We start from the raw sequence: 26,149 nt of genomic DNA, 5'->3' as shown, positions 1-26,149 counted from the left end.
AAAGGCGAGTTTTGAGCCCTAATTAGTGCCCAGGAATAAGGTAAACGCAATTTGAAATACAATAATTTGTGACACTCAAAGTTTAAAACAACTAGCTTACTCCCGGCTTCCGCCTCAGGAGGATACAGTGTCACAGGTATTGGTGTGGCACGGTTCTGGTAGGTCCTGATGTCTCCAAACTTATTTTTGGAGACAGTTCTACCCCTCCAGAGCTGGTGTACCACTTTTGGTTTGGGTCCGCGTCGTTGTCACCGGGAAGCAGCAAGTTGGTAAAACCAGATTCTGATGTTCGGCGCTTGCGGGTTGCAGGGAAGCAGTACCTCCACTCCAAGGGAGTTCTTTGACATTTTGTAGAAGGCTGAAGGTACTCTGGGGTTCTTGGAGGCCTCATAGTTGCAGGATGAGACAGCACACTATGACTGTCGAGTCCTTAAGGCACTTATCTGCAGCAGGGCTTCAGTCCTTGGGCCAGCAGCTCTTCTTTGTCTTTTTCTTCTCTATGTACATCAAATCTAAAGTTCAGGGTCCAGGGCTACCACTTAAATACTAAATATAGGGGTGTTAAAGGATGTGACAGATAGTAGCGAATGGGCTACATACCTTTAGAGTATGTACACCCTCTAAGTGACCACTTCCTGTGGGAAGAGGCACTCCCTTAACCATAATTGGCTAATTCCATCACAACCCAAGGTGGAGGGAAATTAAAAGTGGGCTCCACATTGCCTGCCTCACCTTAGGGATGGTGCTGACTAAATGGGGACCCACCTCCTAATTTACCTAGTTTTTCGATCTGTCCTCCTGCCAAATGATGAGAGAAAAAAAGGGCTTGGCATCCTACAATATCTGGAGATGCCTGAGTCACATTTCAAAGGTGACAGAGCCTTTGAAGATTCCTGCCTTGCAGGGTCTTCCTAGCCTGGGTAAGGTATGAAACACCTCCGCCCAGAGGAGGCTTTTTTTCCTGGTTTCTGAGATTGCTGGCTCTCACCCCATGAGGTCAGAAATATGTCTTGTGGTGGCATGCTGGCTAAGACAACTCAGAGACCACACCAGTGCTTGGAAGATTTTCAGGGGACCCACTAAGGTGTCCACTGTGTGCATTTATTAATAATTCCAAAACTGGTATCAGTGAGGATTTATTAGGACAAGATGCTTGGCAACAAAAATCTTAGGGTACAGTGACACCATCATGGAGCTAGGAAACTTGTAATGACAAATATAAAGCCTATGCATCCTCTATGGCTTCCTTGTTCACTTATAATATCTAAGAATGGATCAGATAATGCAGGTTCATATATGCTCATGCAGATATGTCCACACATGGGAAATAGTGCACCCTGCCTTAGGGCTGTAGGGACTGCAGTAGGGTGACTTACCTATACCTCATTCAGTGTATGGGGGCATGGCCCACAGGGCTGTGTGCCATGTCGACTCTTCAGTTTCTGCACCAAAACAAGCAGCCTGCAATGGCAGTTGCACAGACTTAATGAGGGGTCTTTGGTGTGGCACAATTTGTGAGGTAGCTCCAGTGGACCCTCTTCAGTTCCAATGCCCTAGGTACCAATGGTACCATTTACTAGGGACTTACAGAGGTGGCTGAAGTTGCGCCAAGCATGGTAGAGCTGTAGGAAAGAGACCTGGCACTGGGAACCTGGTCATACGTCAGGCAATATGAAGGTCTTACCATGTCAAGAGAGGCACTTTCCTACAGAACCCAGTAAAAAAATCCAATAAATCCATATTGTCTGAAAGAAGGGATAAGTGGTCTTTAACTGCTGATAAAGTGGAATGTTCTAACCCTTGTTGGCATAATTTATCTACGCTATAGGTAGGAATTACTCAAAAGTGTTGTGACTGTATATATCTGGGGTTTGGCCTGCTTAGTTTAAACTCCATCAGAGTTTAAAAAAAAATGAGCATTACACCCATTGATATAAACTGGCCATAGTAACCATCCATCTGACCCAGACAGTGAAGAATTGTATGTTCCATTCTGTACCTTCTCATTAAGCTGTTCTTCTGTGAAGTTGATGAAATGTTGCCAGTCATCAAATCTTGCTACAGAGGAAATACTTGGTGTATTTAAATGTTTAGCATTGCCCAACTCAAGACATGTAGTCTGTTGTACTGTTTTGTTTAAAAAGATCATTTGGCACAGGATCAGACAACCCCTAAATAAAACATCAGTGCCCTGGACCTGCCAGTGTTGTGTCCCAAATACAGTTTTTAGCTCAATATTGTCCTTCCAATGCTCATAACCCTTTAGGGCCAGTTGTTAAATATATGAGTCAGACTAAATTAACTTTGTGTAACCATATTTTTTATCAGTGGGGAAGGTGTAAACTTGTAAAAATATCAAGTCAGGTCTGTAGGGACATGGATGACCAGACAAATAAGGAAACTTCCTCAAATGTGATTTTGACCTACCCACCGTTGGTGTCAGGCAGTGTTTCCACTATGAATAATTAAACACAACACATTGAGTACTATCCAAATAAAACATTTCACCATAATTTGCAGACTTTAAATAAACATTCTAAATTCCAAATATTATGTATAAATCTAATTCAGATGCCATATTTTAAACAGTCATAACATCCCATTCATCAAACATGTAAACTGGGGTAATTCCATCCTTTATAGCAATTTTAAAAGCACACAGAATTTGCAATGTTTCTGTGGGACCAAAAATGTCACAGGGGACTTTATCCCAAACGATACCATCATGGACAGGGAATGTGGTAATGTTCACAAGGGCCAAGTCTTATTGGACCTTATGTGAAGAAGAATGGGGCATAAGCACCTCAGATACTAGTTTTGGCAAAGAATGACCAGGTAGCCAGTATCCATTCAATAGTAAAAAAAGACTGTTACAAATCCAAGAAGAGCAAACATAATGAACGAAAAATCCAACAGTGGGAACAAGGAGGAATCAGGTAAGTCTGCTTTAAGCAAAAGAACAGTATACACACTGCATGCAAGGAGGTATGAGAGGAGTCTGAAGAAAAATTGTCAATGTAAACAAAGCAACCAGAGGCAGTCTGAGTAAAAACAGTGACCTCATCAGGCAAAGGAGAGCAGGTAGCACCTCCAAAGGTGGTTGTTAGTATATAATTTCATTGTAAGGAGCAGCAGTAGAAATGGCAAATCAAATTTGAAACACATCCTGTATTTTCATCATTAACTGGAATGAATGAACGTTCAGCATCTGAAAACCCCAGCCCGGGAATATCATCATTAGGAAAACTTATTTCATGTAGAGGAATTTTATGGAGGGTAGGGAGAGGTGACAAAGAACAACCCAGAACCCCCTGTGGCCTACTATGGAGGACTGCATACATGGTGTCACTTGATCAAATCAATTGAAACTATTCCTTTCTGTTTACAACCAGCAAAAGGTGGCAAAATCAGATTGCATACCTTGGACAGGAAGGACAAGCACCAATGCATGGTAGGATGGGCCAAACTCTTTTTCTCTGCAATCTTCTCTTGGACTGGATCCCAACTCTAGGAATCCAGCATGAAACCACTGGTTGCTCCTTCACTTTATCAGTGGCAGAACATCTTGTGCAGAGTAGGGGATGAGTCTTGATCCTTACCGGAGAGGAGGTGATGCGTAGATTCTCGTGCTGCAGCCCGGTTGCGATGCGGCAAGATGGCGCCTCGATGCGATCTGACAATCAGGTGCGATGCGATAAGATGGCGCCCTTGATGCGACACTGTTGAGATGATGCGGGCACGCCCTGGCAGCCTTGCGGCGACTTTGTACTTTGGAACCACGACAGGCCCTGCGATACGCTTCTCTGATGATGCGACTGCGACCCTTACGGTTGCAACGCGCTTCTCCGGTGATGCAACAGCAGACAGCTGCGACAAAGACATGCTTCTGGGAGATGCGGCGGCGGCGTGCTTCTCAGGAGATGCGATGACTACAGCTGTGGTGGCGACACGCTTCTTCTTGTTGCGTCACGCTTCCAGCTCCCAGCGACACGCAGGCTTCTGCAGATAGAATTCTCAGCAAGGAAAATCAGAGGGGAACTGGTGGTGAAATTGTTGTCCCTGAGACTTCAGCAGGAGGCAAGCACAAGTTCAAGCCCTTGGAGAAATATTCTGCAAGATGATGATGTACACACAAAAATTCCTTCTCCTTTCCTTGGCACTGAAGACACCACTGTAGGCCAACCCATCAACACAGCACACTTGCAGGGGGGCAGTCCACTCCTACAGCTTCCTTTGGCTCTTCTCCGTGGCAGAGGTTTCTTCTTGTTGTTCCAGAAGTGATCTAAAGTCTTGGGGTCTGGGTCCCCATATTTATACTACTTTTCTCTTTGTTCTCTGAAGGCAGAGAGGCCTTTGCCTAGTCCAAACCAGTTCTGGTCAGTTCTGGAACACTTTGTTGACAAGACTCCTTCTTTCGTTTCACAGTGCAGGGCCGAGATATCAGACACACCACAGGAGGTGGACCCAGCATTGTGGAGGGAAGGCACAGCGCTATTCAGGTCCCAGGTGCAACTCCTCTCACCCATCTACATGCAGATCTTCCTATTCAGCCCTGTGCTGACTCACCCTCTCCCCTGGAATCCCCCAGCCCCTGTCGCTCACAGAACCAGACACACAATACTCAACCTAGCAGAGGCAGGCTTGGACAGTTAAGCAAGAAAACATCTACTTTCTAAAAATTGTATTTTCAAACACAGAATGTTAAAACCAACTTTACTAAAAGATGTATTTTATCATTCTGAGTTCAGGCATACTAAACTCGAACTTTCTACCATGTTCCTTGAGTCAGTTAGGATTATAAGATGTAATAATCAAACTGCCCATTCTGGCCTACGGGGAACAGGTAGCCTTGCAATAGTGAAACACGAAAATTGCAGTAATTCACTATTAGGACATGCAACACACACCAGGGCATGTCCTACCTCATACTTACAATGCACCCTGCCCTTGGGCCTACCATAGGGTTGTCTGATATGAAGATAAGGGAAGGTTTAGGGACTGACAAGTGGGTGCACTTGGTCAGTCAGCATGGCAGTACCAGACTGCATATAGGCATCGTAATGGCAGACCTGACACACACTTTATAAGCTGCTTCTGTGGGTGGCACAACCAGTGCTGCAAGCCCACCAACAGCTTTTGATATACAAGCCCTGGGCACACATGGTGCACTGTACTAGGGTCTGACAAGTAAATCAAATAACCCAATCATGGAGTCACTAATCAATATATCAATTTAATATAGGGAACACTTGCACTGTGGCACTGAATGGCAGTGGCACAGTGCCCAAAGCATCTAAACCAGCAAATCATATAAAAAACAGAGGAGGCAATCAGAAAATATGGAAGGGGGACTCACGCCAATGGTACCAGGTCTAACACGTATCCCCTCCAGCTGAAATATGGGGAGAACTACCCTTCCCCTTGGGAGTTCTCTTCACTAAGGTGGAGAAATCTGGACAGACCATCAGCATTGGTGTGTTCTGTACCAGGGCGGTGTTCCACCAGAAAGTCCATCCCCTGTAGGGAAATGGACCACCTCAACAACTTTGGGTTCTCACCCCTCATCTGCATCAACCATATGAGGGACGTGTGGTCTGTCTGAACCAGGAAGTGAGTCCCAAACAGGTATGGTCTCAACTTCTTCAGTGCCCAGACCGCAGCAAATGCCGCACACTCAATTGCACTCCACCTCTGTTCCCGTGGAAGTAACCTCCTACTGATTTAGGCTACAGGTTGGTCTAGGCCCTCCTCATTATTCTGTGATAGAACAGTCCCCAAACCATGCTCTCAAGCATCCGTTTGAACAATGAATTCTTTTGAGAAGTTGGGCGCCTGAAGCACCGGTGCTGTGCAAATGGCAGTGTTCAGGGCATCAAAAGCCTTCTGACAGGTGTCAGTCCAGTTCACTTTCTTGGGCTACTTGCTGGAAGTCAGCTCAGTCAAGGGTGCAACAATGTTGCCATACCCCTTGACAAACCTCCTGTAGTACCCCGTGAGTCCTAAAATGGCTCTCACCTGTGTCTGAGTCTTTGGGGATTCCCACGCCAGGATGGTATCAATCTTGGGTTGCAGGGGTGCCACCTGGCCGCTCCCTACCTGGTGCTCCCATCACTCTTTTGCTCCACCACCTCAAATGGACTGCTCCACCTGTCCTGGAGCCCACAAGGCTCTACAGGGGCCATGACCCAAACTTTCTGTCTAGGTTGAAGCTCTACCAGAGTGGCATTCTGATCGTACCACTGCTTCATCTCTTCCTGGCTGGCCTCCAGATTCACCTGAGCGAGCTCTCTGAATCGCCGAGTTTGGTTCCTGAAGGCCAGCATGTAACTGTATACATCCTGGGGAGGGTTCCCGGGAGATTGCTCCTTCCTTGACCAGACTCAAAGGCGCTCTTACCAGGTGTCCATACAACAGTTCAAAGGGACTGACCCTAAGGACTTTTGTGGCACCTCACGGTAAGCAAACAGAAGGCATGGCAAGAGGATGTCCCACTTATGCCTCATAGGTTCCTCAAGACCCATGATCATTCATTTAAGGGTCCAGTAGAATCTTTTAACCAGCCCAATACCTTGGGAGTGGTAAGAAGTGGTGAATTTGTAGGTAAAACCACACTCCTTCCACAGGGACTTCATGTAACTGGATATGGAATTGGTATCACGGTCTGACACCACCTCTCTGGGGAACACCTCACGGGAGAAAATCTCCATCAGTGCACGTCCCACCACGGGGGCCATCAGTGTCCTGAGCAGGATGGTTTCCGGGTACCGGATGGCATGGTCCACCAAGACCCGGATAAACCTGTTGCCCATGGCTGTCTTGGGGTCCAGTGGCCCCACAATGTCAATGCCCACCTGTTCAAAGGGGGTACTGACTACCGGGAAAGTTTGGAGAGGTGCCTTTTGCCTCCTTCCACTTTTCCCACTTGCCTGGCAAGTTTGACAGGTCCTACAATGAGTATCTCAACTCTTCCGCATCTGGGGCAATTAAAAGTGGGTGACAAGCCTTTCAAAGGTCTTGTCCTGCCCCAGATGTCCAGCTAAAGGTACATCATGAGCCAACCCAAGTAGGAAGGCTCTGAAGCGCTGGGGTACCACCAGCACACGGGCTGACCCAGGCTCAGCAACCTTAGGCTCTGTATACAGGCGGTCGTTCGCCCAGTAGATCCAATGTGATCCAGACTGATCACCTGCTGTCTGGTTTGTGGCCTGTTGCTGCAAACCCACAAGAGAAGGGCACTTCGTCTGTTCTGCACAAAATTCCTCCCTGGAGGGTCCTCCTTCTTGCTGCCAATGGGTCAGCTCAGGCAGGCCCCCCAGTTCAGCAACCTGTTCCCCTGTAGGTTCCAGGGCATTCCCCTCAAAGTCTGCCTCCTCCTGGACCATGGGAACAATGGGGGCTGGTTTCCAGCACCCCCTACCTCTTCTCTTCAAGGCAGGCTCCTGGGCCATACTTTCAGGCTACAGGACCTCTTCAACACCCTTACTGGCTGCCATAGACCGAGTGGTAACACACACACACCCACTCAGGCAGACCCAACATCTCCAAATGAGCCTTCTTCTCCACCTTAGCCCAAGGGGAGCTTTCCAAATTATTGCCCAACAGACAATCCACAGGCATGGCTGGTCTCACAGTTACTTGAAGAGTACCAGAGACCCCCCCCCCACTCAAAGGGAATCTGAGCCACCTTGCAGTGGCTCTCTGTGTTGTCAGCAGCAACAACTGGGTAAAAGGCATTTGGGACAACGTGCTCTTGAAACACCAGGTGACACTTGACAGCTGTCACCCTGGCTCCTGTGTCTCTAAGCACCTCCACTCTATGGCCATTGATGGTCACCCACTGCCTGTATTTCTTAGTGTTATCAGGCAGCTGAGCTTGAGGGACCATCTCAAAGTCTCCTAATGAGACAAGGGACAGTTCTGAGGGACCCCACCCACCTTGGTCACACTTGTCCTGCCTTCCCAGGGCTACACTTGCCATATGATGGGGTGGTGCATGTGGTGGCACTGTGAAATCCTTCATGGGACACTGTGCATCAAACCAACGGTGGCCCACTTGACCACACGTAAAGCACTTGTTGGGGCCCCTCTCAACAGGTTTACCTGTCGGGCCTCTTGCTTCTTCTCAGGGGGAGGCTGGGAACCCTTCCCTTGGTTCCCTTGGGAATTACTTTGTGGCCCTTTCTGGAACTCCCTCTGTTTACCCTTGTCCCCCCCACTCTTCTGCTGGGGACCCCTGCCCACCTTTAGCGGAATCTCCCACATGACCCTTGTGGACCCTGGTACTGACTCACCGGTCTGCCTCCTCAGCAACCTTCCTAGGATTAGTTAACTTGCTATCAATAAGGTGCTGGCGTAGCTTTGGAAAATAGTTAGCAGACAAGTAATCCCATTCAAACAAATCATAGAGCGCTTCAAAAGTATCCACTTTGCTACCCTTCACCCAACCATCCATAGCTCTGCAAAAGAAAGACACATATTCTACCCAAGTGGTTCCCTCCAGTTTCTTACAATTCCTGAATCTCTGTCTATAGAGTTCTGGGGTCAAACCATACCTTGTCATCAGGGCTTCCTTTATGTGGTCATACGGCATCCTATTCTCACTGGGCAGGTATAACAAAGTATACCTCCTCTCACTCACAAAGCGGCCCCACAACCCAGCTCCCCAATCCTTCTCAGGGATCCCGTGGGCCAACATTGCTATCTCATAGGCTGCAAACCACTGCCCAATATCCTCATGCTTGTGGAAATCTTTGATGACATCCTTGGGAATGTACACTCTGCTTTCTGAAGGCACAGATGGTGCGCTGCCACCAGAGGAAGCGATCTCTAAGCCCTTTGCCTTGATCTCTAACTCCCTCAACATCCTCTCATGCTCCATTCTCAATCTCTCTCTCTCTCTCTCCAAGGACAACTTGTTGATCTCCATTTCCCGCTGACCCTCCAGCTTAAGCTTAGCCATCTGCAGCTTGTGTGCCCTTTTTCTCTCCCTGTCTTCCAACTCTCTGGGGGACAGGTCTTTGGAAGAGACACTACTGCCAGGTGGGAACGGCACCCTTTCCCTGGCTGGAAACACTGGCCTATCCAGTTGCCCATGTGCATCCCCAGCTGGCTCCACCACAGACTCAGGGGCATTTCTTGCTTCTACCCAGGCCCTCAGTGCCTTTTTGTAGTCAAACTTTTTAGAAATGCCTGGTGTAGCAACTTTCAATTTCCTGCATAGATGCTTGAGCTGTTTCAAAGTGTAGGTTTCCAATCTACCTTCCTCAAACTCTAGATCCATAGATGCAACAGATGCTGGCATACTTATGGCAGTAAGAATTGGCAGTTCTCAGAAAAAAATAACAGTCCAAGGAAAAACAATTCTACCAACAACGTATGTGGTCGCGTTTGTCTGCTCTCACTAGTAGTGTACACTAATCACTGTATATGAGTCACAAATGCAGGTTCAAATCCTCACCGCTGACCACCAATGTTAGAACTGGGGGTCTTTAGTTGGCAGAGGTAGGTGCCTTTGACCAAATAGGGACCCTTGCTTTAAAGTCAGGGAAAGGGGATTACACTACTGGATAACCCCTGCTCACCCCCTTGGTAGCTTGGCACGAGCAGACAGGCTTACCTCAGAGGCAGTGTGTTAAGCATTTGTGAACACATGCAGTAATACAGTGAAAACACTACAGATGGACACCACACAGGTTTTATAAAAATAAGTATTCTTTATATAGACTTAACACAAGATCACAAACGACAAAAATCCACAATACTGTACTCAAAATTGACTTAAAGATGGTAGAAGTAACTTTGTTCAAGTTGATGAGAACTGCGACACAGTTCTCACAAAAGTACCTGGATGCAAAATAAACAAAAGGCTTTCAGCGCTGTAGATGCGTCGGTTCCTTGCTTTGGGGGAGACGATGCGTCGCGCCTCAATGCTTGCGCAGAGTAGGGGATGTGTCTTGATCCTTACCGGAGAGTTGGTGATGCGTAGATTCTTGTGCTGCAGCCCGGTTGCGATGCGGCAAGATGGTGCCTCGGTGCGATGTGACAATCAGGTGCGATGCGATAAGATGGTGCCCTTGATGCAATGATGTTGAGACGATGCGGGCACGCCCTGGCAGCCTTGAGGCGACTCTGTACTTTGGAGCCACGACAGGCCCTGCAACACGCTTCTCTGATGATGCGATGGCGACCTTCACGGTTGTGGCGTGCTTCTCCAGTGATGCGACAGTAGACAGCTGCAACCGCTTCTGGGAGCTGCGGCGGAGACACTCTTCTTATTGTTGCATCGCGCTTCCAGCTCCCAGCGACACGCAGGCTTCTGCAGAAAGAATTCCCAGCAAGGAAATTCTGAGGTGAGCTGGTGGTGAAGTCTGTTGTCCCTGAGACTTCAGCAGGAGGCAAGCACAAGGTCAAGCCCTTAGAGAAATATTCTGCAAGATGATGAAGTACACACAAAAGTTCCTTCTCCTCTCCTTGGCACTGAAGACACCACTGTAGGGCAACCCAGCAACACAGCACACTGGCAGGGGGGCAGTCCACTCCTACAGCTTCCTTTGGCTCTTCTCCTTGGCAGAGGTTTCTTCTTGTTGTTCCAGAAGTGATCTAAAGTCTTGGGGTCTGGGTCCCCATATTTATACTACTTTTCTCTTTGTTCTCTAAAGGCAAAGAGGCCTTTGCCTAGTCCAAACCAGTTCTGGTCAGTCCTGGAGCACTTTGTTGACAAGACTCCTTCTTTCCTTTCACAGTGCAGGGCAGAAACATCAGACTCACCACAGGAGGTGGAGCCAGCATTGTGGAGGGAAGGCACAGCCCTATTCAGGTCCCAGGTGCAACACCTCCCACCCATTTACATGCAGATCTTCCTATTCATCCGTGTGCTGTCTCACCCTCTCCCCTGGAATCCCCCAGCCCCTGTCACTCACAGAACCAGACACACAATACACAACCTAGCAGAGGAAGGCTTGGACAGTTAAGCAAGAAAATACCTACTTTCTAAAAGTGGTATTTTCAGACACAGAATGTTAAAACCAACTTTACTAAAAGATTTATTTTATCATTCTGAGTTCAGGCATACTAAACTCGATTTTTCCTCCATGTTCCCTGAGTCAGTTAGGATGGTAAGATGTAATAATCAAACTGCCCATTCTGGCCTATGGGGAACAGTTAGCCTTGCAATAGTGAAAAACGAAAATGGCTGTAATTCACTATTAGGACATGCAACACACACCAGGGCATGTACTACCTTATACTTAAAATGCACCCTGCTCTTGGGCCTACAATAGGGGTGTCTGATATGAAAGATAAAGGAAGGTTTAGGGAATGGCAAGTGGGTGCGCTTGGTCAGTCACCATGGCAGTACCAGACTGCACATAGGCTCTGCAGTGGCAAACCTGAGACGCACTTTACAAGCTGCTTCTGTGGGTGGCAAAACCAGTGCTGCAAGCCCACCAGCATGTGGATGGTACCTTCCCTTCACATCGTAGGTTTTTGCATCACCAATAGACCCACCTCCGGCTTGCTGAAATGCCTTCTCTGGTCATCTCCCATATCGCTGCTTCCGGAAATGCCATCTCTGGTCATCCCTTGAACCAGCTGTAGTGACTTCCATCGCAGGCATAATACAGCTTATTGCCAGTGTTGAAAAGTGAAACCACATACAGCCGCAGGCAGGATGGTGTGTTTCAAGTAGATTTATTTAGTACAGCACAGTTAAATTCCCTGTCTATCTCTCCCTCTCTTGTTGCTGCTCTCACCAACCAAGATTCTCATTCCAGAATCTTGATATGTCACATGGCAACAAGAAACAGAGGACATAACAGTGGGGTATTTAGTCCATACACGACTGGATTCAACAAATGCCAAAACATAAGGAACTGCATATTCCGGCAGACAGCATGTACTGTATCACAAGACCATATAAGAAAGCTAATAGTGATACTTAGGTTTGTGATGATTTACTGGTGGGTTGTTATCCTAGGGGGGGGGTGCGCTATATGCAGCCTTCATTGACCTGAAGTCTGCCTTCGACTTGGTCCCTCGTAACAAAATGTGGAGAGCTTTTATGGATGTGGGGATGCAGTTGGAGCTGCTAGCAATGATAGTCAAACTGCACAACTCCAACCACACACAGGTTCGATGGGGCACACACGGAGAAGTTACAGATAGATTTCTGGTGTTAAAGGGTGTGCGCCAAGGATGTGTCCTCGCTCCTACACTGTTTTCTCTATTTATTGATAGGGTGGTACAGTACTATTCCACATGCCCCACTGATGCTCCAACCTTGGGGGGCTTGAAAATCCCCCTACTCATGTTCGCGGACGACACCTTGATTCTATCCAAGACTCAAACAGGGCTGCCGGTGGCCCTGTCTCGTTTTGAGGAGTTCTGTCGCGACCATGAGTTGATGTTCAATGTGGATAAGACAAAGTTCATGGTTCTCCATACTCACAAAGCTATTAAGGGCAACGTGTTCATGAATAATGTTCTTTTAGAGCAGACTGAAGTGTTTACCTACCTGGGGATACATTTAAACAGGAATCTACATTGGAAGCCTCAGATTGACATGCTTGCTTTGAAGCATGCACAGCTGGCTGCGGCTCTTTTAAAAGAACATAGGCTTTCTTTCACCAAACCCATAGCTCCCGCCCTTAAAATATACAAGTCCAAAGTTGCTAGTGCAATTCTATATGGCGCTGAACTGTGGGGCCATGAGGACATTATCCCCCTGGTTATTGCTCAAAATAAATTCATGAGGGCATTAACTGGTCTGCCGCAATCAACTCCATTAGTGCCCTTATTTTTGGACCTGGGATGTTTCTGCATCGAGGATCTGGCTCGATTCAGACCTACAGCCCTGTGGAGAAGGCTTTGGGCTACCACTGTGCTCTCTTTGTATGCCAAAGCCCTTTTGGATTTAGGGGGTAGGGTATTTAAGTAAGATCAAGTGGCTTCAGTATATTAAAAATACCCTGCTAGAAATAGGAATGAGTACACTATGGGATAACTCAGAAAAGCTTCTGCTGACGACAAAAAAAGAGCTTAAAGCAGTTTACATGGACATGGTGAAGACGAAGCGTTTTTCTTCCATCACAAGACCAACTCTGAAACAACTCTTTCGGTTAAACATGAGCTCGGGTTTGAACCATATTGGGATTTTATTCTAAAACCAATGGACAGAAAGCTCTACCACCAGTTTAGGGTAGGTTCCCTCCCGACTAGAGCTTTCTCAAACAGATGGTCCAAGCCAGCGACAGAATTGTGCTCGACGTGTTCAGCACAGTCTGAATCAATCGCCCATATCCTATTTGTTTGCCCGGCCTACAGGCTACCAAGGTTGAAATGGCTTAAACCCACCTGTAACACCCTTGGCACGAAAGCTGCTAAAGAGGCCCTGAGAATACTACAGACATGCACTCAGGAAACCATTGTTATTGCCATGGCAAAATTCCTGAGTTGGGCATGGTTGATACGGGCCAAAAAATTAAGGGCCTACTGTTCTGACCTGTCTTAATCTGTATTTCCCTAATTTTGTGGGATGCGTGGCAGTTTTGAATTTGCCACCCTGTTGAGTCTTGAGGTAGGGCGATTGATCTTATGAATGACCGGGGTAGCCTTTTATCTTTTAGACTGCTATACCTGCCTGGTTTTACCACTTTCTTTTTTCTAACCAACCAAAGCTGTGCTGACATATTCTAAATCCCATTCTCATAATTAATTGTTTTTATAGTATATCAGAGTTTGCTGATCTGTTGGATTATTATCTTATTTTAAACATCTTACTGCGACTGTTTCACAATAATGGTTTTTCTGTCTTGACTCAACCATTTTTTAACTAATGTATTTTTAACTTGCTTAATTTTAATTGATTGTAATGTCTTTTATGGTTTTATAATCGAAATAAAGACTTAATGAACTGAACTGAACTGATACTCATGCAGGATTGTTAACAGAGAAAAGCGTAATCAACCTGGATTAAAGCATTCTAAAGGGTTTCCCTCTGCATGCTACAATGTCATTATCAATCAATCAATCAGGTCCTTGTTAAGTGTGACTACTCATCCGTAAGGGTTTCAAGGCACTGGTGGGAGGGGGGGTGCAGGTTCCGGTCCATCATGGGGGGGTCTGTCAAAAGGCCATGTTTTGAGGTTTCGCATGAAGATGAGGAGTGCTGTTGTCTGTCTGAGGTGGAGTGGCAGGGTGTTCCAGGCTCTGGCCGTGAGGAAGGAGAAGGAGCAGCTTCCCGATCTGGTCTTTCTGGCAGGTGGGACCACGGCGTAGGAGAGCTTGGCTGATCGTAGGGTTCTTTGGGGTTCCTGGAAGTTGAGTCGGCTGTTCAGGTATGCTGGTCTGGTGTTGTGGAGGGCTTTGTGTGCGTGGGTGAGGATCTTGAAGGTGATACTGGTCTCAATGGAGAGCCAGTGGAGTTTACGCAGGTGCTGGGAGATGTGGCAGTCTCTTGGCAGGTTGAGGACCAGTCTCGCGGCGGCGTTCTGGATGTTTTGAAGCTTGCGGGTGAGGTTCTTGTTCATTCCGGCGTGGAGTGAGTTGCTGTAGTGGAGTCTGCTGGTGACGAGTGCGTGAGTGACTGTCTTTCTGTGTTCGAGGGGGATCCATTTGAAGGGCATAGGAGGCGGAGGGTGTGGAAGCAGGAGGATGCGACGGAGTTCATCTGGTGGTCCACTTTAGCTCAGAGTCCAGGATGATTCCAAGGTTGCGTGGGTGGTCCGAGGGTGTGGGCAGGCTTCCGAGGGTGGGAGGCCAACATGTGTCGTTCCAGGTGTCGGGGTGTGGGCCCATGATGGGAACTTCTGTTTTGTCGGTGTTGAGTTGTAGGCAGCTGCTTTTAATCCATTTGGCGATGGCTTCCATGCCTTCTTGAAAGTTGTGTTTGGTCACATTGGGTTCGTTGGATAGGGAGAGAATGATTTGGGTGTTGTCTGCGTAAGAAACAATGTTCAGTCCGTGGGTTCTGCTGATGGGGGTGAGTGGAGCCATGTAGACGTTGAAGAGCGTAGGGCTGAGGGAGGACCCCTGGGGGACTCCGCAGGTGGTAGGTATAAGGTTCGAGAGGAAGGGAGGTAGTCTGACTCATTGTGTTCTGTTGGAAAGAAAAGAGTGGATCTAGTCGAGGGCCTTGTCTCGGATCCCTGCGCTGTGGAGTCTGCATGTTAGGGTGCGGTGGGAGACTGTGTTGAAGGCCACTGAGAGGTCAAGGAGGATGAGAGCTTTTGTTTCACCTTTGTCCAGTAGGGAGTGGATATCATCTGTTGCGGCGAGAAGGGCAGTTTCTGTGCTGTTTTTTTTCTGAAGGCAGGTTGGGAGGAGTCCAGGGTGTTGTACTCTTCAATGAAGGTGGCGAGTTGGCTGTTGATGGCTTTATCAATTACTTTCGCTAGGAACGGGATCAGGGAGATGGATCTGTAGTTTTTGAGGTCCACCTAGGGCTTCTTCATGAGTGGGTTGATCTTGGCGTGTTTCCAGTCGTCGAGGAAGGAGGTGTTCTCCAGGGAGCAGTTGATGGTGTGGCTGAGCATGGGTGCGATGGTGTTGGTGGCTCTGTTGAATATGTGGTGGGGGCAGGGTCTGTGGGGGCCCCGGAGTGGATTGACTTCATCGTCTTCAGTGTGTCTTTGGTGATGTAGATGTTCTTGATTTTGTGGTGGAAAAAGGTGCTGAGTTTGTTGCAGTGAGCTTGTGAGGGAAGAATGTTCGTGGACTTGCTGGTTGGTTGGGCGAACTCCTTGACGATGCTAAAGAGTTCTTTGCTGTTGTGTGCGTGTGTGGAGATTCTGTCTGCGATCGCTGCTTTCCTCGTGTTTCTGATCGGCTGGTGGTGGGCGTTGGTGGTCGCATTGAAGTTGTTGTGGGCTTCTGTGGATTTGGATTGTGGATGTCATTATGCTTTAACACGTAATGCAGTGGCCATATTTGATGAGGAGAAACATGCCAACAGCCATTTGGAGTGCAATTTTAAGCAATCTTTCAGAGGAGGCACACAAATTCTGCGCAATCAAATCCTGGCTCCCTACATGTGGACAGAGTCAAAGTTCCTTACCTGGTGGTTCTCACATAATTGTCTGGTGACAGCTGCACTGTCAAGCCAGACTATAAAAAGGATCAGACTTAATATATCTTACATTACCTTTAGGTTCCTTGTCCTTGTACCAGTCGTTACTTATGAGGTAGACTCATCTCTGAAGGACAGGAAAAAAAAAACAAGGAAGTATGCTGATATGTAGTCCTATCTACCCTATCCAGGATCCACAAGTAGGAACGAGAGTTCCAGCTTCCTCCTGGATATTTTTCCTGTCCTTGGACTGGAACGAGTATTAGGGATAGAGGTCTGTGGCATTCCAATAACTATACATGTTTTTTTTTATTTATATATGGGCCCTGAACTCTTCCTGCTGGGTTTTGGGTCTTAAGTCTGATAGCATAATATTTATTTCAATATCCGAGTCTCTGCTGGGCATGATGGGGGTATTATGGTTGTGAGAAAGTGGATTATATATTGAGTTGGACGGCAGTCCACCACAAGTAATGTCACTATTCCTGTTAGGTCCAGTCAAGGTTTCAGTAATTTAAACCTAAGTTCAACCCACTCCAAACAACACCAAAACAAACAAAATATAATTGAATGACATTTTAGTGCTAAAGTGCACAAAGCACCAACTGTGGCAGCTGGCTGCACCAGAGTGGGGTAAAGTCAACATTAAGGCAAAGGCCAGATGTAGCAAGTGAAATAATGATCGCAAATGCTGAAATTCACAGAATATCAGCGTTTGAGATCGCAATTGAGCTCTGTGCTATGTAGGTAGGCAAATACCTATTTGCAAAATAAGGAATCGCAAAAATTGCAATTCCTTAATTTGCGCAAGTATTTAGGAAATCGCAATTTGCGATTCCCTAAATGCTATCCTAGTAGGCATCGCAAATTGTGATAATGCCTTAAGGAATCGCAAATTACCACCAACTTCAAGTTGGTGGTAAGTCGCAATTTTCTTTGCAAAAGCACTTTTTTGTTTTTTTTAAGTGCCATGTGGCACACGTACATGCCCTTAGAATATTCTTTTTCCTCACTCCTCATTTTTGCATTTTAAATTGATCCAGTGTGGCACTGTGGGTAGCTGCTGAATTGGGCCCGGGCTTGCTGCTACAAAGGCAAACCTACAGAGCTCGGAAATTTGTGAAGACTAGGAACCTAATAAAGTACAGATTGGTGTCATTTGTGAGGATCCCGCTACTGTTTCTTAATAAGAATACCCTCAAAACTTCAAACCTTGACTAAAATCACAGGGGTCCGCTTCACAGAACTAATCTGAGAGAAAATCCTAAACTTACTACTTCTGGAATTCACAGAAATCACTTACAACTCCTAACTTTACGTCTGCACCCAGGCCGGAATTTCCACACCCAGAGCGGAATTTCTACACCCGGAGCAGAAATCCCACACTTGTACAGGAATCTCCGCTTCCAGGTCGCAATACCCGCGTTCTGGCCAGTTGAGCATTTTCCTCAATGCTAATCACATGTCTAAGTGCTTACCATCTACCACCATGCATCAGGGTGAAGTCAATTAACACCAGATTGTGGGTATTCCGGCCTGGAAGAAGAGATTCCAGCCCGAATGTGGAAATTCCTGCACAAGTGTTGGATTTCCGCTCCTGGTGCGGAAATTCCGCTCCAGGTGCAGAAACTCCGGCCCGAGTACGGACGTAAAGTTAGGAGTTGTAAGTAATTTCTGTGAATACCAAAAATCGTAAGTGCCTCCTGTGAATACCAGAAGCAGTATGTTTAGGATTTTGTCTCAGATTCGTTCTGTGAATTGGCCCCACAGATTTCCCTCATATTTCTGTTAGGGACAGTACAAGGATTTATGGGGATGAAGGCAATTCCTACCACTCAGAGTTTCTCCACTTCTGTTAAAAATTATACTCCACTTGTGTAGTAGGACTTAGTGTCCATGGCTCAAAATGCTCCAAAAGCAGCATGTAAACATTTAGTTTTTTGGATGGAAATCGACCCATTATGAAGATGTTGGCAGCTCCGATATTTAAGCTTGGGCTCGGCCTTCACCCAGAAAGCCCTAGTAAATCAAGACATTTCTGAAAACTTTTATATGCAGGGGAGTCCAGAGTGATGTGGCCTGGGTGGATTACGCTACCTTTTCTTACCCAAAATGCCTGAAAATCTCAAACATAGGCTAAAATCATGCATTTTTTTACATTTTTGTTCTAGAATCTGCGGAGAATCACAAACTTCCTGTCACCCAGAATTCCCACACTTCTTCCAATTAAAACTCTACCTCACTTGTATGGCTGGGATAAGCACCTATGACTTGAAAAGCCCAAAACACACCACGAAAATTGACTCGTGTTGGTGATATGAGTAGCAGCTTATTTTCTTTCTTTGACTCTATCATTAATCCAGGGAGGAGAGACTCACAGAGAGGAGAGCCAGAGGGCAGGACCATACGCCCCTCCACCACTTTCACCAGGCGGCATTTTGTAAATGGATTTCGGGCTCCCACTGCGCAGGGCGTGCCCAGGTTCGTGCCTGGGTGAAGACCGGGCCAAGAGCGGGCCCGTCTGAGCCTGTCCGTGGCCGGCAGAGACTGGGCTTGACCATGTCCCTTGGCTTTTTATTTTAGACTTTTGGACACCTTCTGTACTCCTGGGCACCCTAAAAGGTCATGGTACTGTTTACATCTCTTTTAAAATGTGTCTTCTCGATTTGCATATTAACCGTCCTCCTCAGGTTTTGATGACAGCCTATTACATTCCATCCTAAATCAAGTGAAGCGAGTATTTTAGTTCCTCTTGCCCCATTAAGGTGCTTTGTTTTTAGGGGACCTGTGACCCATTTGCTATAGTTAAAAGGAAATTGGCTGCTGAGGGCCCAGGGGGGACAAGTGGGTCAACACAGTGGTGACTATTGACTCTTTCCTTACTAGGGAAGCTAGTGTCATTTCAAAGGAGATTGTCTTAACTGAACGAAGGCTGTCTCTGGAGACTGGGAAACTCGTCCAGGACCTAACCACTGAGGAGAACTGTGGTATTGTAGGGGTTATTCCTAGTCAGGACTTAGTATTGCAAGTATCTGTGATTGCGCTTGTGACTGTGCCTACGTCATCTACGATGGTTCCCAATGTCGAGTCAGTTCTGTTCACGGCAGGAGATGACTCAGTCCTGATATCACCAACCAACCCCAACTCTAGTATTATATCTGAACCATTGCTAGACCCTTTTTTTGCCAGGATTGAATTAATGATTAAAGAACTTGTAGCACGTATACGGCGAATGCTGGAAAGCATAGAGGCATGGCTTAATATCCTCTTTCCAATGACCCCCTATCCTCCCAACGAGACAGAGGGGGGAGGGATGTCTTGTTATGTCAGGCAAGTCGCTGCGCGACTATTCCTGTTGTGCCTGGTAGCTTGAATCATGTAACACAGCAGTTACAAAACTTTCTCCCATTGGGAGATGAGATGTCCCAGGGGCCTAGGAACCGTTGACCCCTAGTAATTCAATTCCCGCAGTTCAAGTGGTGCAAACCCAAGGGCTGCAAGTAGCCAGTGTGGACAAATTGATACACCTATCCTGCATCAACCTATTACAATAAAAGCTGAAAGTCAGAGTATTTTAGATCTGTCTCCAAAAGAAGCACCCTTGGCCGTAGTCCTCGTGGGAGTCCCCCACTTTCTCGAAATTTGAGAGAATCAACTGTGGATCTCATACACAAAGTTACCCATTGGTGTAATATTCTCGTGGTCAATGGTCCAAGTATATCTCCCAATATTATTACGGTCAGAAGAGTGGGCTGGGTGGACCATAGGATTAGGAAAAACATGGAGGGGGACTGTGTCATAGTCAATTTTAAACATTCTGCACAATCCAAAGCGCTTGCTGGCTGTCAATTTAAGTTTACCTCCAAAACATCAATTACAATTCTCCCCCTTCAGTACTTCTATCCTTCTGACCAGCCACCCGTGAATCACTCTTGGCAGCTCCCCCAAGACCATCTAAACCTGCCCAGGGTAGAATCATAGGCCCAGGTCATCCCCTGGCCAATAGATTTTAACCTTTGTTAGGCTCACAGGGTCTTGGCGAAAATGATTGACTTATAGCAGCCCAGGTAAAGCCGCAAGGCTCTACGCCCATGGCCCGGTCTCTAACATTCCAGTTTTATATGCCACATCTTCTAAGCCAATGACTGCCCACTCACTTAAGCCAGCCCTAAGATCTGATTTCCTTGGTCCCCCGTTGGTGCCCCCTTTATGAAGATACTCTTGTGGAATGTAGCAGGTTTAAGATCAAAAAGACGCGACATAACATGGCAGAGTCTCCTTCTGTCCTGCCATATAATTGCCCAACAGAAAACCTGGGACATTACAAATAGTTTTTTTTAACAGTTTTATCACATTCTTTAAGAGTGCAACCTCCTCAACAGTGGGCAGAGCAAGGGGGTCTTCTCTTATTGGTTTCACTTGAACAATCCTGTAAAAGCAGATTGGTAGAGTGTCAATCACCTCATCTATTAGCAGTGGAGCTGACATTTAAGAATCATTCCACTCTGTAAGTCATTAACTTTTAAAATTATTTTACCAGAAGCCTGGAGACAGAGCATTTAGTAGCCCTGGAGGGGCTCTTTGAATATTATGGGGAGGGGAAACACTCTTATTATAAAATAATAATTCTGGGTGACTTTGATACTAATCAATGTCACCTTAACTGCACCACTTCAACCGATTGTGGGGGCCCTACAGCTTTGGTTACACATTTTGAGCATTCACTATCAGGCACATACATACAGGGGCTCCTTGCAGCCAATAATCTGTATTGCTTAGAGCAAACTGATGTGACCACGCTGGTTCCCACCTTCACAGGCAGGGGTAAAACTATCGATTATATAATGCTCTCCGCACCTCTAGCCCAGGCTGTGGAGAAACTGAGAGTATCTTTGAGCAGCCACAGTGAGTTGGGCTGTTCGTCTACCATATACGGAGCAGAGGGCTGGAGTATCCTAAGTGAGGATATTGGTACCAAAGACCAAGCACGTAGGCTGAAGTGGGAGAAGGTGATACCGTAAACATTTCTGAATAATTTGTACATCACATGCTCGTCAGAGATTTCAGTTTGTATGGACATCAACACACAGGATAGAGCCGTATTACATAGCCTCTAGTCTAACCACAAAGAGCAGGACTAAAGTCCCTAAGGATAGGAGGTGGTTCGATGGTACTTGTACCACAGCCCATAGGAAGCTATTGCTGGCAATTAAACAAGTCCTGAGGGAGGAGGCCATGGTTAGGAGCTGTAGGAAGGCTTACAAGTCTGCAGTCCACCAAAGGAAGAAGCATGTCAGGGAACAGGCCTGGGAGGACCTCGGAAAAGCTGGTGTTCTGTCTGACTGCTCAAAGTTTTGGGCTGTAGTCAACAGTCCCTTTTTTTTTAAACAGCCAATTATAGAACAGACAGTATTATTTCTGCTGAGTGCTGGGTTCAGTACTTACAAAGGCATGTACAGTGGTGACAACCTAGAAAATCTTGAGGCACATGGGGACTCTGGCTTAGCCAGTATTCCACTTCACTTTAGTACAGATGAGGTTAAAAAAGCTGTTAGATCAACATCTGGCGGGAAAGCCCCCGGTCCACAAGTAGTCCCCTCAGATCTGTATAAGGCCGACCATGTGGTCTGGGCTAGGGGTGGGCGGAATTTGCGAAATCCACTTTCGCAAATTATCGCGAAAATGTTAAAAATGATCGCAAACACGCGGAAATATCGCGAAGATGCGGAAGTTTTTTTCCCGCATGTTCGCAAGATTTTCTGCATGGTTGCGGCTCGCCAACTTACCCATGTGGTTGCTCGCGGGCACGGCCATCTTGTTTTCAGTTGTCTCGCAGTGCATGATCGCGAGAAGAAAGACGTGATTGCGCGACGCATGACATCACTGCGGGCACGAACTGTCGCGAGACAGCGCAAATGGCTAAAAACAATACAACATCTCATGGAGAACGCGACCGGATCAAGAAAACTTGTCGGCGAACGCAGGGATTCAGGTAAGGCGATCGCGCGCGAGCGAGAATGTATTATTTTACAGCACGAGCAACAAAAAAATTATCGCCAAGCTGCGGAATGCGGAAATTTTGACATTTTCGCGCTTTCCGCGGAACGCAAAAATGTCAAATTATCGCAAGTTCCGCGAACGGAACAAAATTTTAGCCCAGGCCTAGTCTGGGCAAAGATTTTGGCACGGGTCCGTGTGTGTGATTTTACTCCCTCCTGGGCCAAGGCTATCATTATCCCTATTTTTAAAAAGGTTTCAAGGGATGACCCAGCTTGTTATCATCCGATTTTGCTCCTGTACTCGGCTGCTAAAATTATGGGGAAAGTGATATTGGATCATTTAACAGTGTGTCCAGACCATTTTAAAGTTATCTCTGACCTACAATATGGCTTCAGGCAAGGCAAAGGGACACTGGATCAATGCTTCAACCTGCATTTGGTGGTTGGGAAATACACAGCTGCCAGGAAGAGAATTTTACACATGGCTTTTATGGATCTGATGTCAGCTTTTGTCTGTGTAAATAGATCCAAGTTGTGGCTGACTCTTCAAGATCTGTGCCTGGACACTGAATTGGTGGCTTTCTTACATGCAGCCCATAACAACACCATGGCGGCAGTGAGATTTAATGTGGATGGTTGCCTGTCGGACTCCTGGGTGGTTAAGAGAGGGGTTTGACATGGGTGTATCCTGGCCCCGCTGCTGTTCACGCTGTATATTAATAAGCTAAGGGATATCCTATCATCCGGCTGTAGAGACATCCTTAGAGTTGGACACAAGAGGAACCCCGCCCTCTTGCATGTAGATGATGCGGTCTTGTTTGCCAGAACCACCGTGGGCCTTAAAAAACATTTAAATGGTTTTATAGATTTTATGGACTCACTTGATCTAGCTACTAACTTTTTAAAATCCCTCACCTTGTCAATAGGCTCTTGGAAGGTTGCTAGGATTAAGTTATTTTGTAAGGGGGTAGAACTAACACAATTGTCAACCTTTCCATATCTGGGGGTGCTGTTCGATGACCAAGGGACTTGGTCTGAGCAAAGATTGCATACAAAGAATGTCCTGGCTAGAGCAGCAGGGGCAACTCTAGAGTTTGCATAAAGGCTGGGGTCTAAGCCCATTCCAGCCTTGCTTAAGGTGTACAGAGAAAAATGCACTCCTATGGTCATGTATGGGTCTGACGTTTGGGGCTACAAAGACATGAGGGACATCCAGGGGGTAGAAAATAAATTCATGCGTAAACTTCGAGCCGTCCCCCCCACTATTCCAGTGTACACTCTACATGATGAACTGGGTGTGGGGTACATCTCAGACCTGAATGCTGTTGCCCCGTTGCTGCGCTGGCTGAGGATCTGGGCTTGTCCCACTCCCATATTAAATCAACTTGTCATCATGGACTGCGTTGCACATGAGGGGGCCTTATGTTTTACCTGGCTAAATTATATTATGGAGCAAATGAAATGACTGGGATGCCCCGACTTGTATGTCAATCCTAGGCCCCTAGGCCCAGTAGCCATTACAGACATTAAGCAACAGTTTCTGGCCAAAAAGCAGGGGCTTAGTTAAGGAAACGAGTTAGTTAAGCCCACTGTGAGACGGTTTGTTACATTGAGTCTGAGCTCACACGTACAGCCATCCTTGCTGTTTGTCACTAAAGCATACCATCACTTTGTGCTAACCATATTTCGATTGAATCTGGTACCCTGGCTATTAGCTATCACCAAAAGGCCATACGAAACCTGGTGCACATAAGCCCTGCCTTTGCTACAACTTGTCTGAGCAGGATACACTACACTTTATCTTTTAATAGGGGCCATAATACACAGGAAGAGGTTGTCTTTGCAGTAGCCAGGCTGTATTTGTTATCTGTGTTCTGGAAATGTTATATGCCACCTCGTGTATGTCATGTCATGTCAACTCCCTAGTCCATTGAGCTAACTTTTCACTACTCGTACATTTTATCCGCTGTACTTATGTCTATTACAATGATTAGTAACAGCTTGTAAAAATATGTTTTAAATTCTACTTGTTTGCATTGCTGGTCTTAGCCTGGTGACCTGCGTGGTTTGGAATTTTAGTCGTATATGTGGGATCTTTTCGATACTGTGTCTTTTATTAAATGTCTGCTTTTATGGCTTTTAATGGCCGAATAATGAATCTTTTGACTTGACTTGAATGAATCCAGGTGCCTCTTTTCATTATGTTTGGGATGCATTTAACCCCTTCGACACGCATGACGGAACGGTTCCGTCATGCACGTCGGTTGCGCTGTGCGCATGACGGAACCGTTCCGTCATGGCCCCGCCCGCGCACGGAACCTTCTGCGTGGCGCGGAAATCCGCGCCGCGCTGAAGGGGTTAAACAAATGTTAGGGGATATAGTATTGATTATGTTGCGACCAAAACGAAAAAAAACCCTCAAGGATTCTTCAGTTTTACTTACCTCTATTAAACCACTTCAGCATGAATTTTACACCTCCAACAGAGCCACTACATTATAACGTTTCTATTCAGGCCAAGTTGGATTTTAGTTAAAAGATTGATTGAAGACACATCTGGTGTACTGCTAAAAATAAATGTTAAATATTACGGTGGCTTCAATAAAGCTGGTAAAATGTTAGTCAATTACTTGAAAGTTAGGAAACAAAAATCTAAAATCTGCATCTCGACATAGTGATGTACTGGGAATGTGCTCTGCTGCTTTTCACTATGTACACATATCATATGGAAGAGTTTTGCCTTGATGATGTTAAGTTTAATCAAATAAAAAGATTTAAAAAAAAAAAAAATCTAAAATCGATACCACCACCGATAACAAAGGAACTAAATATTTGAAAGAGGCCAGAATCCTTGAATGCTTTCCAGAGTTTTACAGGACATTTTATACTCCAGAACATTCCCCCTCTAATGACACAATAATAACCTTCTTTGACTGTCTTCCAAGACACCAGGATCAGTTGGTCAAACTTTCTTCATTAGATAACAACATCTCTATCCCTGAAATACAGACAGCCCTTTCAGGTGTTATGCAAATTCGAAATTTGGTACAAGAAACAAATTAAACTAATGAACCGGATACTTTTTTTAAAGGATTGGGTGGCGAAAGCTATATTCCAAGTTAAAGTGAATGTAGGGCACTTTTTTTCTCACCTCATTTGAAATTCAATATAGGTACGGTCTCACCACCATATTCACCCTCATGTATGAGCTGCTGAAGGCTATTTCTCAATACATGTCTACTCTTACAAATAATACACTCTTTCACTCCCAGTACATTTTACAAGGCATTTAACTTTCCCTTGCTTTCAAAGCTTCTTATATATATAATCATCTTGAATACATACATACTACCCGCTCGAAATCTAAAGTTGAACTACAGTGGGAATTAAGATTTAAACTGTTCCGTTAACTACAAATCTGGCATATAATCTGGTCTAAAATTCATCACATTTCCTGCACGGCCTAGTACTACACAAACCTTGTAATACTTCTATAATAGTCTTTTTTCTAACCCTAGTTTCCTTCACAAATACTATTACAACATAGATAATGCTTGCTGGACTTGTAGACCAGCAAAAGGCACTCTCTTGCAATGGGTTTTCACTGCCCATCAATTACAACTGTTTGTTTGGAAGTTTTGAATAAAATAACAATAACGTGTTCTATTACTTCTTCTTTTGATATAATACATATTGTTGGGGGTAGTTCTTCTCAAATTTGAATTGGCAATTGTAAAAGTGACAAATTTGTGGACTTACTCTTCACCATAGCTTTCCAAATTATTTCATCTGGTTAGAACGATGCTAATATGATCACTTCTACTAGATGGTGGAATTTATTATGTTATCATCACATACTTGATAGAGTGAATGCCGCATCCACACAAAACCTATTAGGAAGTATCTATGTTGGCAACCTCGTTATACCTATTTGAACTATTATGCCTGCTTGACAACTGGACACAACTATTACCTTCCAGCCTCAATGAACTACAGATTTTACTTAGTATTGTGATATTTCATATGTGCTTTATTTATTTGATAATTGTATTCATGGTCAGGCATTCTTTTTTCCTTCAGTATGTGTG

The sequence above is a fragment of the Triturus cristatus genome, chromosome 7, assembly GCF_964204655.1.
Source record: "Triturus cristatus chromosome 7, aTriCri1.1, whole genome shotgun sequence".
Classification (NCBI taxonomy): Eukaryota; Metazoa; Chordata; class Amphibia; order Caudata; family Salamandridae; genus Triturus; species Triturus cristatus.
Note: the sequence above shows the minus strand (reverse complement) of the source record.